The 14,364-nt window shown below is 39.1% G+C and overlaps 1 long non-coding RNA gene across 2 annotated transcripts in view; it reads right to left on the bottom strand.

Moving 5' to 3' along the window:
• Positions 1-14,364, bottom strand: part of LOC105473541 (uncharacterized) — a 243,729-nt gene that overhangs the window by 28,599 nt on the left and 200,766 nt on the right. The window contains exons 4-6 of one of the 2 annotated variants that reach the window (XR_011615397.1): positions 10,140-10,243; positions 6,114-6,311; positions 3,426-5,968 (exon numbers count right to left, since the gene is read on the bottom strand). This is a non-coding gene — a long non-coding RNA (uncharacterized lncRNA). Of the gene's footprint in view, positions 1-3,425; positions 5,969-6,113; positions 6,312-10,139; positions 10,244-14,364 lie in introns of those variants that run through there. The other variant, XR_011615396.1, reaches the window with a different exon arrangement.

Below are 14,364 nucleotides of genomic sequence, written 5' to 3'. Positions count from 1 at the left end.
CAACACTCTATTTTCAAATGATCTTAAAAATGAACCCACGTGTGAAAAGATGTTCCACCCCCGCCGCTAAATGGCGTTCTACACATTTCCTTCATCTTTTTCCTGCATAATTTCTACTAGCGGGGTATGTCTCTATCATTATTTTACTAATTAAAAAACTGTGGCCCAGACACTGATTAAGATCATAGTTAACAAGAGACTGAGCTGTGTTTCCAACCCATGTCAACCTGATTCCAAAACCCGTGTTTTTTCTACTTTGCCACACTGTCCTCTGCCCTGGAATTGACTCTCCTTGAAAACTGAGAACAAACCCGGGCCACCGAAACTTCTTGAGTATCAGAAGCATATAAAACAATTCTCCATGGTTGCCTGTCTTGAATTGTGATACCATTATCCTCTTACAGACCAATTGGTGTGAAATCAGATCCTGCCTGGGAGTGGGAAAAAGAATAGAAAGGGAAGACGCTGGCTCCAAGCTCGGCAAGACACAAAAACTTACTGGAGTTCTGCAGGGGCCTGTTCAAAGCCTGGGTATATTCTGTCATTTGGCAAGAATTAAATAGAGCCTTGTGTCCTCTAAGATTATTCTGTTACCTTCAGGATTAGGTTACCCATCATTATATTTAACCTATGGGAAAAGCCAACACAAAGCTCCGCTAAAGATGTAATAGGAAGCATATAATAAAGAATCCTCATGTCAAAGAGATACAAGTTTCCCACAGAGAGCTGGCGCTGAATGGATTCTTTCTGCTTCTGCCTACCATCCCTGAGGGGAACTCAGCCTCAGAGGCCCAAAGGGATGTGAGCAAAGCAGCCCCGGCTTCCTAGAGACAGATACAGGTGCTCTGCTCTTATTCATTCATGAGCTAACTACGAAGAGGGTGCAGGAAGAAGGGAAGGGAGGTTAGAGCTGACCTTATCTTGCTTCATCTGTATGAATTCCAAAAGGCCCTGGGGAACCTGAGATTCCTAGACTTATTCCCTTCTCACGTTTCCTACTGGAAATCCCTCCAGCTGGCGGGATGCTAAAATAGGTACCATTTAGCCGGCTAATGAAGTCCATATGCAATTGTTAGAAATATAATTGACACTTCAGACTTTGGATCTCCGTTTTGCTTTGCACAGTTTTCTGCTGCCCAGCGTGGCTGCCTGATTGGAATGCTTCTGTTTTCCAAGTGTCTTTGCCCTGGCTGGAGTTAAAAGTAGATGCTTGATGTGCTAATGTCAGGTTATAATAACACCTATATGTTATGCTGATTAAATAAAATAACATTTGTAAAGCAAAGTGCCAGACACGCGGTGGCACTGTCTAAATCAGAACGGTTATTTACAATCTGCCCTCTACCCACCTTTTCCAGGCTCATTTCTCAGGACCCTGTTCCTCCCTGAGGCCTGGTCCAGCACACCTTAATGTCTATCCACACTGAAACAGTCATTGTTTCAGGCAGACATCAGTCCTTTCATGCTGTCATGGTTTCATATGTGCCTGCCAAAGAGAATGCTACTGTGGTCCCAGGGTGAAGGAAGTGTTCTCATCTCCTGAGCGATAAAGTCAAGGTTTCTGAGGGTTAGAGAATAGCCTAAGTGAACTTAGACTCTCTCGGCAATATTTAAACCCTTTTGACTCTTGGGACAAAGTTGGCACTCAGTTTATAGTTGTCAGATGAATGAATACATAAGAGAAGAGAATTCAGAAAGACTCTGGAACTTCAGTGTATTAAAAAAATCACCAGGGAGATTTGTTAAAATGACAGGCTGTCTGCGATGTTTTCCCCTTACAGATACGGGACACAGAAATTCAAACCTCTCAGTTATTCATGTAACACACACACACACATATACACACACACACACACACGCTCACAAAGACACAGTAATTGGCCAAATGTGTAAATAATACAAGAACATAATTTTGAAGAGAGAATAGTATAGTAGTATATGATACTGCAAAGAATGATACCATCAATTTGCGACTAACAGCCTCTAATCACCTGGATTTCAAAACAAGATGATAAGGATAGATTTTTCTGCCTTCTAGTTTATATATGGTGGAGTACTGAGAGCACATTTAGAAGGTAATAACATGTAAACAGCAATTACTGTTACTGAGGAAAAGTACAAAGAATTCTGTTCTTTATGTCCATGATGTAATTGCTTATGACAGCTCCATGAAGCAAATGTATACATATGTATGAATATATTGTTATATATGATTACCAATGTATACACAAGAGTGCACATATTTACACATACCCATCTTACAAGCAAGAAAGTCTCAGAAAGGCTAAAAAAGGTAACTAAGATCATAAAGGGTCAAGATTCAAATTCAGCACCTTCTAATTCCAAAACCTGTGCTCTTTTTTTTTTTTTTTTTTTGAGACGGAGTCTCGCTGTGTCTCCCAGGCTGGAGTGCAGTGGTGTGATCTCGGCTCACTGCAAGCTCCGCCTCCCGGGTTCACGCCATTCTCCCGCCTCAGCCTCCCAAGTAGCTGAGACTACAGGCGCCCGCCACCACGCCCGGCTAGTTTTTTGTATTTTTAGTAGAGACGGGGTTTCACCATGTTAGCCAGGATAGTCTCGATCTCCTGACCTCGTGATCCACCCGCCTCGGCCTCCTAAAGTGCTGGGATTACAGGCTTGAGCCACCGCGCCCGGCCCCTGTGCTCTTAACCACAACTCTTCACAGTGTTTTCCAATGATGTGAAAACAGAGGCCAGTGTGAAAACCCTGCGCTTATTCCAGTACTTCAGTTGAAATCATCCACAGTTATTGAACTTAGGGACTCAACTCCACAGTCCCCCCCTTGACTCAGAAGCAAAATTCAAGTACTGAAGTATATTGCATAATTATATTCCCGGATCTTGTTCTTGAAGCAGCTGCAGACTGTTCATGTTTTCTGAGGGTCCACTGGATTCACAGAGAATGGGAAGGCGATTCTCCTGTACCAAGGGTTTACTGTCTGCAAGGAACGGGACTGGAGACTTAACACACTGCATTTCCTTCAGTGAAATGAACAAGGTGAAACTTCGGTCTAATGGAAACTGAGAGAAATAGTTTCTTCACTGTGTTGTTCTCACTCCTTACCTGATTTTCCTTAGTGTTAGGAAAGGCACATTTTGTTCACAGAAAGGCATTTATGAGGTGTGATTTTACCATCTCAGAGAGTCCCTGAGTCAAGTCCGCGACCCCCGCTGCCCCTGTGCATGCTGTGTCTGACGGTCCATAATTCAAGATTAATGGCTGCTTTAAATCGCTTATCCCCTGTGAAAGTGCCAGGGACCAGGAGTGGTAGCAGGGTCATGCTAGAAATATTTATCTTAGATTTGCATATATGTGGTTAGAGAAACTCAACGTGAAGTTAGAATGGAGCAGACCAGAGACAAAGAGATGTCGTCCGCGTGGGAACGGGTGCCAGAGGCGGCTGAGTCCCTGGACCACATTTTGAGCTTTATGGCAAATAGTTGTTCCTTTTGTCTTCTTTTTTTCACTCCAGTCCTTCCTCCTTCCTGCCATGTTTTCTGCCCCAAAATATGTTTCTATGAGCTGTTAGTACTTCTACTAAGTTAGTCCAAAGCTGCCTCTTTCTATATTTTATGCCCAGCCTAAAAGTTTACCTGTACATACTGAACACTAACCTAACTGGACGTGTAAACCGACTGTAACTTACTCTTGTGCCAATCACTGAGTTTTGGCCAATCACAGGCAGCCAACTGTTCAAACCCTGTAACAAATAAGGCAAACGCTGAGCTGCAACCAATCTGGCTGTTTCTGTCCGTAAATTTCCAACCACACAGCAGGATTGAAGCCTCTCTGAATCTATTCCGCTTCAGAGACTGCCCGATTTGTGAATGATTTTTCACTCAGTTAAACTCTGTTAAATTTAATGTTCTAAGGGTTTTACCACTTTCTTTGCTTTCCAAAATGCCAGTTTTTGAACTGCTCATCTAAGAACCCATGGGAGAGGTTTTTTGGAAAATAGGTATTTTCAGGTCCCGCTCCGAAAATCCTTTGATCCGGTAGTTCTGGAGTGGGGCCCAGGAAGCTGGATTTTAAATAATTCAGAGGCAGAGCCAGATTCCCAGCTTCTGGTGACCTTGGAAACAGCAATACAGCAATTCTAGAGAAACTTTGCTTCATGAGCTTTCTCACTGCCCTGAAAGCCTGGAGACCTGCAGGGTAGGCTATATTAATATTTCATGTCTTCTAAATCAGTTTTCAAAAGTCATTAAGCCATTAAATTTGATTTCCCTGAAAGGTATACGTTGACTTAATCCACAGGGTAGCACATACAGACATTTGGAGTTTTGCTGCATTCCTTCTATTTTCCACCCAGAGGCAGATATATTTAATCCCTCAAGTCACCAGCATCTCACTTCCTAGCCTTCTCTCTCCATTCCCTTCCATAACTCAGGCATTCTAAATTATTTACCCGCTCAGCTTCACCCTCTACATTTTCTTCTAAGAAGTTTTTCATTACAACGTAAGATCAGGGTTCAGAAATACTCTTGCCCCTCTTCCAGTAGAAGGGTTGACATCTCTTAATGCAAAGGAGAAAGGAAGCAAAGGATCAAGCGTCCGCTGATCTCCTGACTTGATTCTTACAAAGGTCGTTTATCTTAGGTTGAGCTTTGATCAAAACAGAGCAAAGTTTATGTTCATAAAAACACATTTCGATAAACCCCACAAGGGCAAATGTGGAAGATCATGGGCTTTGTCTTCGGTGACCATTTTCTCAGCAGTCTCCTGGAAGTGGCTTTCACAAGCCAGTGAAATGTCAGATGGATGAATATATAAACACACCTTCTATCTCCATGTTTAGTGACATCTCCTTGGTAGCTTGAAAATGGCCATGGTTGGAGTGTTTACACCATAAAAATGAGCAAAATGCTACAAATCAGGTCTTGCTTTATCAGAAGACTGGTTTGCCAGCAACCTGCTGTGCCAATGATGCATCTACTTTGCTTCCTAAATAACTGTCTTCCTGGTAATCTTAGCTTTGTAAAGCTGGCTGCTTTGAATATTCACCAGACCAAGTCCTCTACAAATTCACAAATCCATGTGTTCTATCTCAATTATAAGCCTATCCCTCCCTATAAAAGTATCACCGTCCTAACCTTTAGAGTAATTCCTCCTTGCACTTCTGTATTGCTTTATTATCAAGTGTATATCTATATATTTTACCATACTTGTGAACTTAAAAAAACGTGATATCCCTGTTAAGTTTCTTTTAATCGATAAGTTCCCCTTTTATTCTTTTATTTTTCTTACAATTTATCTGTTGAGAAACATAAGCCTTTGATGCGTGAATATTCCCACAGCCTGAATTTTACAGATTGCACACTCATGGTGCAATTTAATATAGCCCTCTGTCCTCTGTATTTCCTGCATGTTAGCATCTAGATCTAAAGGCTTGATCAGACTTGGGTTTTACACTTCCACAAGATAAAGGTGGCACTGTGGTCTCTCATTAGAAGACATGTAATATTTAGTTGTTTGTTTCCTTACAATGTTCAGTCATTGATGCCCAATGCTTAGATCCATTAATTCATTGGAGATTGCAAAATACCAATAATCTAATTCTCTCATTTCTTTTTCTCATGAATCAGTTGAAATACTCTGAAAAGAGATGTTTTCTCTCACCTGCTAATTAGCAACCCATGGCACAGATCAAATAGGGAAACACAGAATAAATGGTTGATTCTCTTCCTTTTTTTTTAACCAACTTTTACAATGAGTTGATTCCTCTATCTTTGCAATTTAACAATTCTGTTGTTTTAATAAATTAATAAAACAAAGAGGTGCATAAATGCAAAAATACTCAATCCAGAAGCCAGCCTCCTACCTCATTAAAAAATACTTGAAGGATTTCTATGGAAATCAGGGACAATTGAAGAATGTTCATCAATAGTGATCATGGACATTTGTTTTCTTCCCCATTCTGGAGGCACCAGCCAATATTATTAACCAACTGTAAGAAATTAGAGGTGAAAGCATTGGGAAAGAGGAGGTAAACTTGTCACTCGTAGTATATGATATGATTGTACTCTTGAAACATACTAGAGAATCAGCTCAAAACACCATTAAAACAATATAAGAACTTAGTAAGTGCCCACCTCATGCTCCCATGTCAATCATTTGCCTCTGGTTGCCTTCCTTCTCTGCCACCGGGATGAGGAGGGAGGGTGCAATCTCCTGACCAGGTGATTCCCCTGAGTACCACTGGCCCTGAGAAGAGGATGTGGGTAAGGGCACCAGCCACATCCACTGCACTCAGTACAGCCTTTGCTCATGACATAATATATAAAATCAACCTGAGAGCAAAACATAAAGAACCACAACATCAAAACACACTGAAGCCCTCTTTGCTCACCAATATTTGCCATTTGGAAGGCAAACATAGCCTGGGCTATAGAGTCAGACAGACTGGTTTTGAGTTCTAGGTCCACAATTATGACATGAGAAAACTGTCTAATTTTGGCCTAAATTTTCTCTTCTGTAAAATGGACACAATTATTTTGTAAAAGCCTACTTTAAAGAGTAGCTATAAAGATTAAAAGAGACCTGGTTTCAGTATGAACAGCACTGTCTGAAATGTGGTATAAGCTCACCAAGCTTTAGCTGATTGTTCCTTTGACACTATGTAATCTAAGTTTGACCCTCTTACAAAATAAACAAGAAATAAATGAATAGCTAAACACACAAAGCCTGTGCTTCATTTAATATTACTCTAACTCCAGTGCCGGCATTTTCTCTTCAAAATATATTGACTTCCTGCCCCCACCCCCTGTTGCACCTGTGAGCTCTGAAACACACCACCTGTCTCAACCCTGAGATATTAATATATAGAAAATAAATTAAGCCTGTTCATTAACCATAGAAAACTAACACTTATGATCTGGGCATAATTTTAAAGAGAATTTAGACATGCTAAAATTTTTCTTCATATGGAATTTTGGGACTATATTAATCAAATTATATATCAATAGTAATTTCTTTCTGAATACAAAAGCATTATATACACATTGTAAACACTTTACAAAATACAGTTAGCAAAATAAAAAGCAATTTAAATCCTACCACATAGAAACACTCAATATTATCATTTATGCTTATCTTTCTAGACTTTTGGTGCACAAACATTAATTACTAGATTATTTTAATACAAAGCTGTATTCATAGTGCGTGTAATGCTTTGTAACTTTCTTTTGTCATTTCAGAGGATATCACATCTTTTTAGATCATTAAAAGTTTTATAATCTTATTTAAATTGCACAGAATAGCCAAATCGTAGATACGGATATGAATAAATACGATTAGGAATGTGCATAGGTATAAATATATGTATAAATATATACATACAAACATTACATGAAATATTAATATTATATAACATATACATATTTAATAAAATATATTTATACATATTGCACAAAAAGTAGGTTTTATTTTTAAATAAATCCAAATTATACTTTTTAAAACAATTTCTGTCCTTGCCATGTAATTGAAATTCTATGCAAATTTTAAAATGCAGAATGATTATCATTATATATTATATATATACATATGTATACATATTTAAATCATTTTAACGATTGCTTTTAGCACCTGCTGGGGAAAAGCACCATAGGTGTTATAAAGATGGATAAGAAACAGATGCTGTTAGAAAAGTCTCCCGGTCAACACGCGGGGACAGATCTGGGCACAAATAATTATAATATAAGGGACGTAAAATGTTTTAATGATTGTACTAAAAAATACCAAACAGAAAGAGATCATGTGATCTTTTTATCTCTCTGGAGGTAGAAAGAGGAGGAGAAAGAAAGCTGTCACAGAGGAAATGGAATTTTCACTAGTGTTTGTTGGATGGAGAATGGAAGGGAAAATATTTTGTCTGAGAGAAAACATGAGCGAAGACACAGTGCAGCTCCAGTCGCAGTATGCTCCCAGATGAATTTCAAATTGATTCAGTTCCAAACACTGATAGAATTTTCTGAACTGTGCCCACTACTAAGACATTCGGTGGGCAACAATCTTTCATGGCGCCTTTAAAGTTGTTCTTATGGTGACAAATCCCTCACTGAAGCCAAATGAAGTGTATTTCCCTGAATACCACACACACACACACACACACACACACACACACACAGTTGGCCCTTCATATCCACGCATTCTACATCCAGGAATTCGATCAATGACGGATTGAAAATATTCCAAAAAAAATTATTTCTGTAGCCAAAAAATAGTACAGTCTTCCTTTTCTTGTCATGATTCCCTAAACAATACAGCACAGCAGCTATTTACATAGCATTTACATTGTATTAGCTATTATAAGTAATCTAGAGGTGATTTAAAGTGTTAGGGAGCACATGCAAAGGTTACATGCAAATACTACAACATTGTGTGTAAGAGACTTGAGGAGCATCCACTGATTTCTGGTATCCAGGGGAGGTCCTGGAATCAATTCCCCCTGGATACCAAGGGACAACTGTATACACACACACACACACACACACAAACACACATCTGTATATTTAGATACGTCATCTTTGGAATGCTTACGTATTCTTTGAAGTATGTTATATATATATATATATTTATTTATTTACATACATATATGATTTTCCTTTGGAAATGAAGAGTTATGATATCATATGAAGTGACTGCACCTCTTAGTGGATCTTAGGGCAGGAAACTGACTTGGTTCTGAGTGTGCTTACCCTGCCCCTGATCATAATAACTGGACTAAAATGTGCTCGCTGGAATTCTCAAGCCATCCCTAAGTCTGGAGAATAACTAAATTCCCTATTAGACAGCCAATTTGCTGTGAGGGAAATTAAGTTATTATTGCCTCCTGAATGTCAGCTGGCAGGCTCCATCTCTGGCTAATGCCTGTAATTATACAAACAGCCTTCTGAGCACAGCCCGTATGGCAGCTGCATATGGCATTTACAGTTGTTATAATAACACAACAGCCAGCCAAGAAGCACAACACAAGCGCACCTCTAACCCGCAAGTGACCTGCTAATTAGCAGCTGTGTGGGGTTAACCGAAAGAGCACCTCATATAGGGCAGTGTGTTGTGAATATAAACACTGACCCAGTAAATGGGACAATGTACGCCAGGAGGAGCTTACTCATACCCTGCCTGTGTTGGTCAAACAAATGGGAAAAACAGAGAGTCAGCAGGGAGACCCTGTAAAATGAATACAACACTGAGAAGAGGGAATCTGAATTATAACTATATGATATGAGAGCCCCTGAATCATAAGTATAGAACTGATCTTTGCGTTTGGACATTGAGGTTAAATGTGTCAAGTCCCAAGACCCCGCTCTCCATCTTGGCTCCAACGGCTTCTTCTCTCTTTCCATTGCATTATCTCATTTATGGTTGTCCTAAGGCTTCTTTTTGTTTCCCACTCAGAAGTTTGGTTTGTTTTGCTTTCTGTGCTCAGAAGGCTGTTTGTATAATTACACTATGACCGAGTCCCATGTTGAAAAGTGAAATGCTTCCTAATATTTCTCTTTCTTCCATCCAATTGCTCTAAAACACTGTGTCTGCATCCATCTAGTTTCTTCTAATCTTAATTCCGAGTTCTGCTATTGTCAAACATTTGAAAGTTGTTCTTAATAATTGGCATTTACAAAGGCAACAAAATGCTTAGGCGAAACAAACAAACACATAGAGATTGTGAGGACTGCTCACATGGACTCTGCTCCCAGCTTCTTCCTTTTTTGTTCTATTTGCCTCATTGTAGCAGTAATCTTTTCTCTTAATCTTTCTTCCTAACAAAATTAAATTTCTTTTCTCGTTTCCCTTATACAACTTGTATCACTTATAATGTCACAAAGTGAACAGATAACAAATTAGATGATCATTTACCATAAAAACAAATTGGGTACACTAGCAGTTTAAACCTGCTTGGTAATAATAATTAATGATAACAGCAGTATGTATTAGGTGCAACATGGTACTGAACACTTTACATGCGTAATCTTATTCTATTCTCATAATAATTCTATTATGCATGTTCCATTAATATGTCATTTTATAGATTAGATAATGGCTCTTAGAGAAATCAGTACTTGCTCAAAATCTCGCAGTCAGCATAAAAGCTACAATTCAAATGGGACGGATCTTACTCCAGAACCGAAGGGCTTCTCCACAGTCAGTTAAGAGCTCACTGCTCAGGGCTCTGGTCTCCTCATGGATACAGGCGGAATGGTCTCCAAGGGCCCCTTCAGTCCTATAAAATATGAGGAGACATATAAATATAAAATGCAATCCTGGATAACCTTCCCATCTGTTTATAAATTGGAAGACAAAAGCAACTTAAATCAATGTGTGTTATATTTAGTAATTCACCAGTTTATTATTGATTTTTGAAGTCTTTTTATTGGAGAAGTAATTTGAGGCCTTCCATTCAAGATGGCGGGTCCATCACATGCCTCCTCTTCCCCTTCTCTTCCAACCTTCAGGAAAATGTCGGTGTCATTATGCAAGGAAATAAACCCATGGCCACATAGGAAGGGGAATGGCTGATGCCAGCGGACAAGCAATTCCAGAATATTTTGGATGTCAGAGGCAGATGGGAGTGTATACGGAGTGAAATAGAGGAGAGAACTGGGCATCCTGGCAGGAGACACCTCCAGGTAGATCCATGAGGACCCATGATTTTTATTTTTCACTTTTTAGCAGCCTAGTTTTTTCTTTGGTTACTTTTCTTTTTTATTTTTTTTTAATTTTTACATTCAGGGATTTATTATATAGGTAAATACATGTCATGGAGGTTTGTTGTACAGATTATTTCATCATCCAGGTACGAAGCCTAGTACCAAAATAGTTATTTTTTCTGATCACCTCCCTCCTCCCGCCCTCTACCCTCAAGTAGGCCCAGTGCCTGTTGTTCCCCTCTTTGTGTTCGTGTGTTCCCATCATTTCGCTCCCTTTTTTCTTCTTTTTTCTTTTCTTTTTTTTTTTTTTTTTTTTGAGACAGAGTTTTGCTCTTGTTGCCCAGGCTGGAGTGCAATGGCATGATCTCAGCTCACCTCAAACTCCACCTCCCGGGTTCAAGCGATTCTCCTGCCTCAGCCTCCCAAGTAGCTGGGATTACAGGCATGCGCCTTCGCGTCCGGCTAATTTTGTATTTTTAGTAGAGACAGGGCTTCTCTATATTGGTCAGGCTGGTCTCGAACTCGCGATCTCAGGTGATTCACCTGCCTTGGCCTCCCAAAATGCTGGGATTACAGGCATGAGCCACCATGCCTGGTCCCCAGCTCCCTTTTATAAGTGATCCTAGATTGGAGATGACAGGCACAAAAGGTGAGTGAAGCCTGGAAGAAAGGAACGGGGAAGAAGGTAATTATTTGAAGGGAACCATGAGTGGCAGTGCCATCTACTTTGCCTTCACCCTGAGCCTGGGAAGTCTATTGTTTCCTCCAAAAGTAAAAACTATAAAAATCCCTCCTCTAAGTAAGTTAAACAAATTTCCCAGGAAGAGTTTCTATTACGAGTTGCTCGTGGTACTGAGTAAAGCCCTTATGGTTCTGCACTTGAATAACCTTAACTTCATAGGCAGTAAGTTCTGTTACTTTAGGCCACCTTGAAGGGAAACCAGCCTCCCTCTTCCCAGAAGCCCAGCAGCAAGACAGACCTACCTATAAATGTACACAGAAACTTTACATCAACTCCATACAACTATCAGCATGCTTCCTAATTCTTATATATAAAAAGGAAACCAAGAAGTATAAGGTATATGATAAAAACCAGCAGCGTGGAAAAAAGAAAGACCACATAAATGAGCAGAAATAACCCCCAAAATCAGGTAAAATAATAACAAATAAGATTGTTATATGTCTTAGCCTCAATAAAATTTGAGAGGAAATGAATCTATTAAAAATACAATGCTGATTCACAATAGCAAAGACATGGAATCACCCTAAATGCCCTTCAGTGGTAGCCTGGAAAAAGAAAATGTGGTACATACACACCATGGAATACTATGCAACCATAAAAAAAAAAACAAGATCACGTCCTTTGCAGGAACATGAAAGGAACTGGAGGCCGTCATTGTTGGCAAATTAATACAGAAACAGAAAACCAAATACCACATGTTCTCACTTACAAATGGGAGCTAAATGATGGGAACACATGGACACAAAGAGGGGAACAACAGGCACCTGGACCTACTTGAGGGTGGAGGACGGGAGGAGGGAGAGTATCAGAAAAAAATAACTGTTTTGTTACTAGCCTTAATACCTGGATGATGAAATAGGCTGTACAACAAACTCCCATGACATGAATTTGCCCGTATAACAAACCCCTGAACGTACAATAAAAGTTAAAAGAAGAAAAAAAAAACTTTATAAAAGGAAAAATAGGGTACTAGAAGGTGAAAAATAAAAATATATAAAAGAGTTATTAGAAATTAAAAATAAAATATCAGTAGAATGATTGCAAGATAGAGTTAGGGTACGTCTCCTAAAACGTTGATCAGAATTATAGAAGTAAATAGAATGAAGAAGGCAAGTAAGAGTTAGTTCCAGGCAGTCAAACATCTTAGTAAAAGAAGTAACTAGAAAAGAGATCAGAAAATGGAGGCCAGGTATAATGGCTCGCGCCTATAATCCAAGCACTTTAGGAGGCTGAGGCAGGCAGATCACCTGAGGACAGGAGTTTGAGACCATCTTGGCCAACATGGAAGACCCCATCTCTACTAAAAGTACAAAAATTAGCCAGGCATGGTGGTACACGCCTGTAATCCCAGCTACTAAAGACGCTGAGGCACCAGAATTGCTTGAACCTGGGAAGTGGAGGTTGCAGTGAGCCGGTATTATACCACTGCATCCCAGTCTGGGCAAGAAAGAAAAAAAAAGAAAAAAGGAAAGAAAAGAAAAGAAAAAGGAGAGAGAAAAAGAGAAAGAAAAGAAAGAGAAAAAGAGAAAGAGAAAGAAAGGAAAGAAAGAAAAAAAGAAAAAGAAAAAGAGAGAAAGAAAAAAGAGAGAAAGGGAGGAAGGCAGGAAAAAGAAAGAAAAGAAAAGGAAAAGAAAATGATCAAATGTGCAATAAAAGAAACTCCAGAAAAAAATACAAAATTATTCAGCATCAAAAGAGTATAGTGTGAAGATTAAGATAAATGACAGAAGACCACATCTTAAACGGTGTCAGGAAACTTAAGAACGGCATGGATTTAACAAAATAAATAACGTCTGAAAACTTCCAGAAGAGAAAGGGAGAAAAATTCTTATCTCCCAAAAGGAGCAACAGTCTGATTTCTCATGAACACCACTGGCTACTAAAAGATACTGCTTTCATGGTTCTGAGGGTAATTTTTTAAACTTAGACTTCATGTTTTAGAACATGTGTAGATACACAGAATAATTTATAAGATGGTGTACAGAACGATTTGTAAGATATTTTACAGAGTTGCCATAAACCTGGCACTCAGCCTCCTCTGTTATTAATATTTTTCAATCTTTTTGTTACATTTGTTACAATGGCACACTTATTACAATGAATGAACCATACTTATTCAGATGTCCTTAGCTTCCACCCAATGTCCTTTTTCTGTTCCAGGACCCCATCCAGTGTGCCACTTGTCATGTCTTCTTAGACTCTCTTTGATTGTGACAGTTTCTCAAACTTCCTTGTGTTTAATGACCTTGACAGTTTTGAGGAGTATTGGTCTGATTTTGTAGGATGTCCTTCTCTTACAAGGTGCCTAATTTTTTTCTCATGTGTAGACTGAGGTTATGGGGTTAGGGGAAGAAGATCGCAGAAGTAAAGCATCATTCTCATCACTTCCTACCAAGGGTAAATACTATCAACAAGACATCACTATGGATGTTGACCTTTATCACCTGGCTAGGGTAAGGTTTGTCAGATTTTCCTGTGGTAACGTTACTCTTTTTCCCCCTTTTCATACTGTACTATGCACAGCCCACATTTAAGGAATGGGGACTCACGATCCACCTCCATGAAAGTAGAACATCCATATAAGTTATTTAGACTATGTCTGCTGAGAGATTTGCCTCTTTCCCCCATTAATCAATCATTTCCTTATATCAGTTTGGACTCACTGATATTCATTTTATAATTTGAGTTATAATCCAATATTACTTTTTTACTTCAGTCAAATTATTCCAGCCTTGGCCATAGGAGTGCTTTCTGTTGGCTTCTGTGTACCTTTGACATAACCCCATCAATGTGTGTTTGTTGTGGTTTTGTTTGGAATTTTTTTTTTTTTTTTTTTTTTTTTTTTTTTTTGGTTTTTGAGCACCTCCTTACTTTCTATCATGACAAGCTACTCCAGGCTCATCTTGTATATTTCCTGACCTGATCCTAAAATCAGCCATTTATCCAAAGAGC

This window comes from Macaca nemestrina, chromosome 17, assembly GCF_043159975.1.
Source record: "Macaca nemestrina isolate mMacNem1 chromosome 17, mMacNem.hap1, whole genome shotgun sequence".
Lineage (NCBI taxonomy): Eukaryota > Metazoa > Chordata > Mammalia > Primates > Cercopithecidae > Macaca > Macaca nemestrina.
The sequence above is the reverse complement of the archived record's forward strand: the minus strand, read 5'-3'. Positions and strand labels throughout refer to the sequence as shown.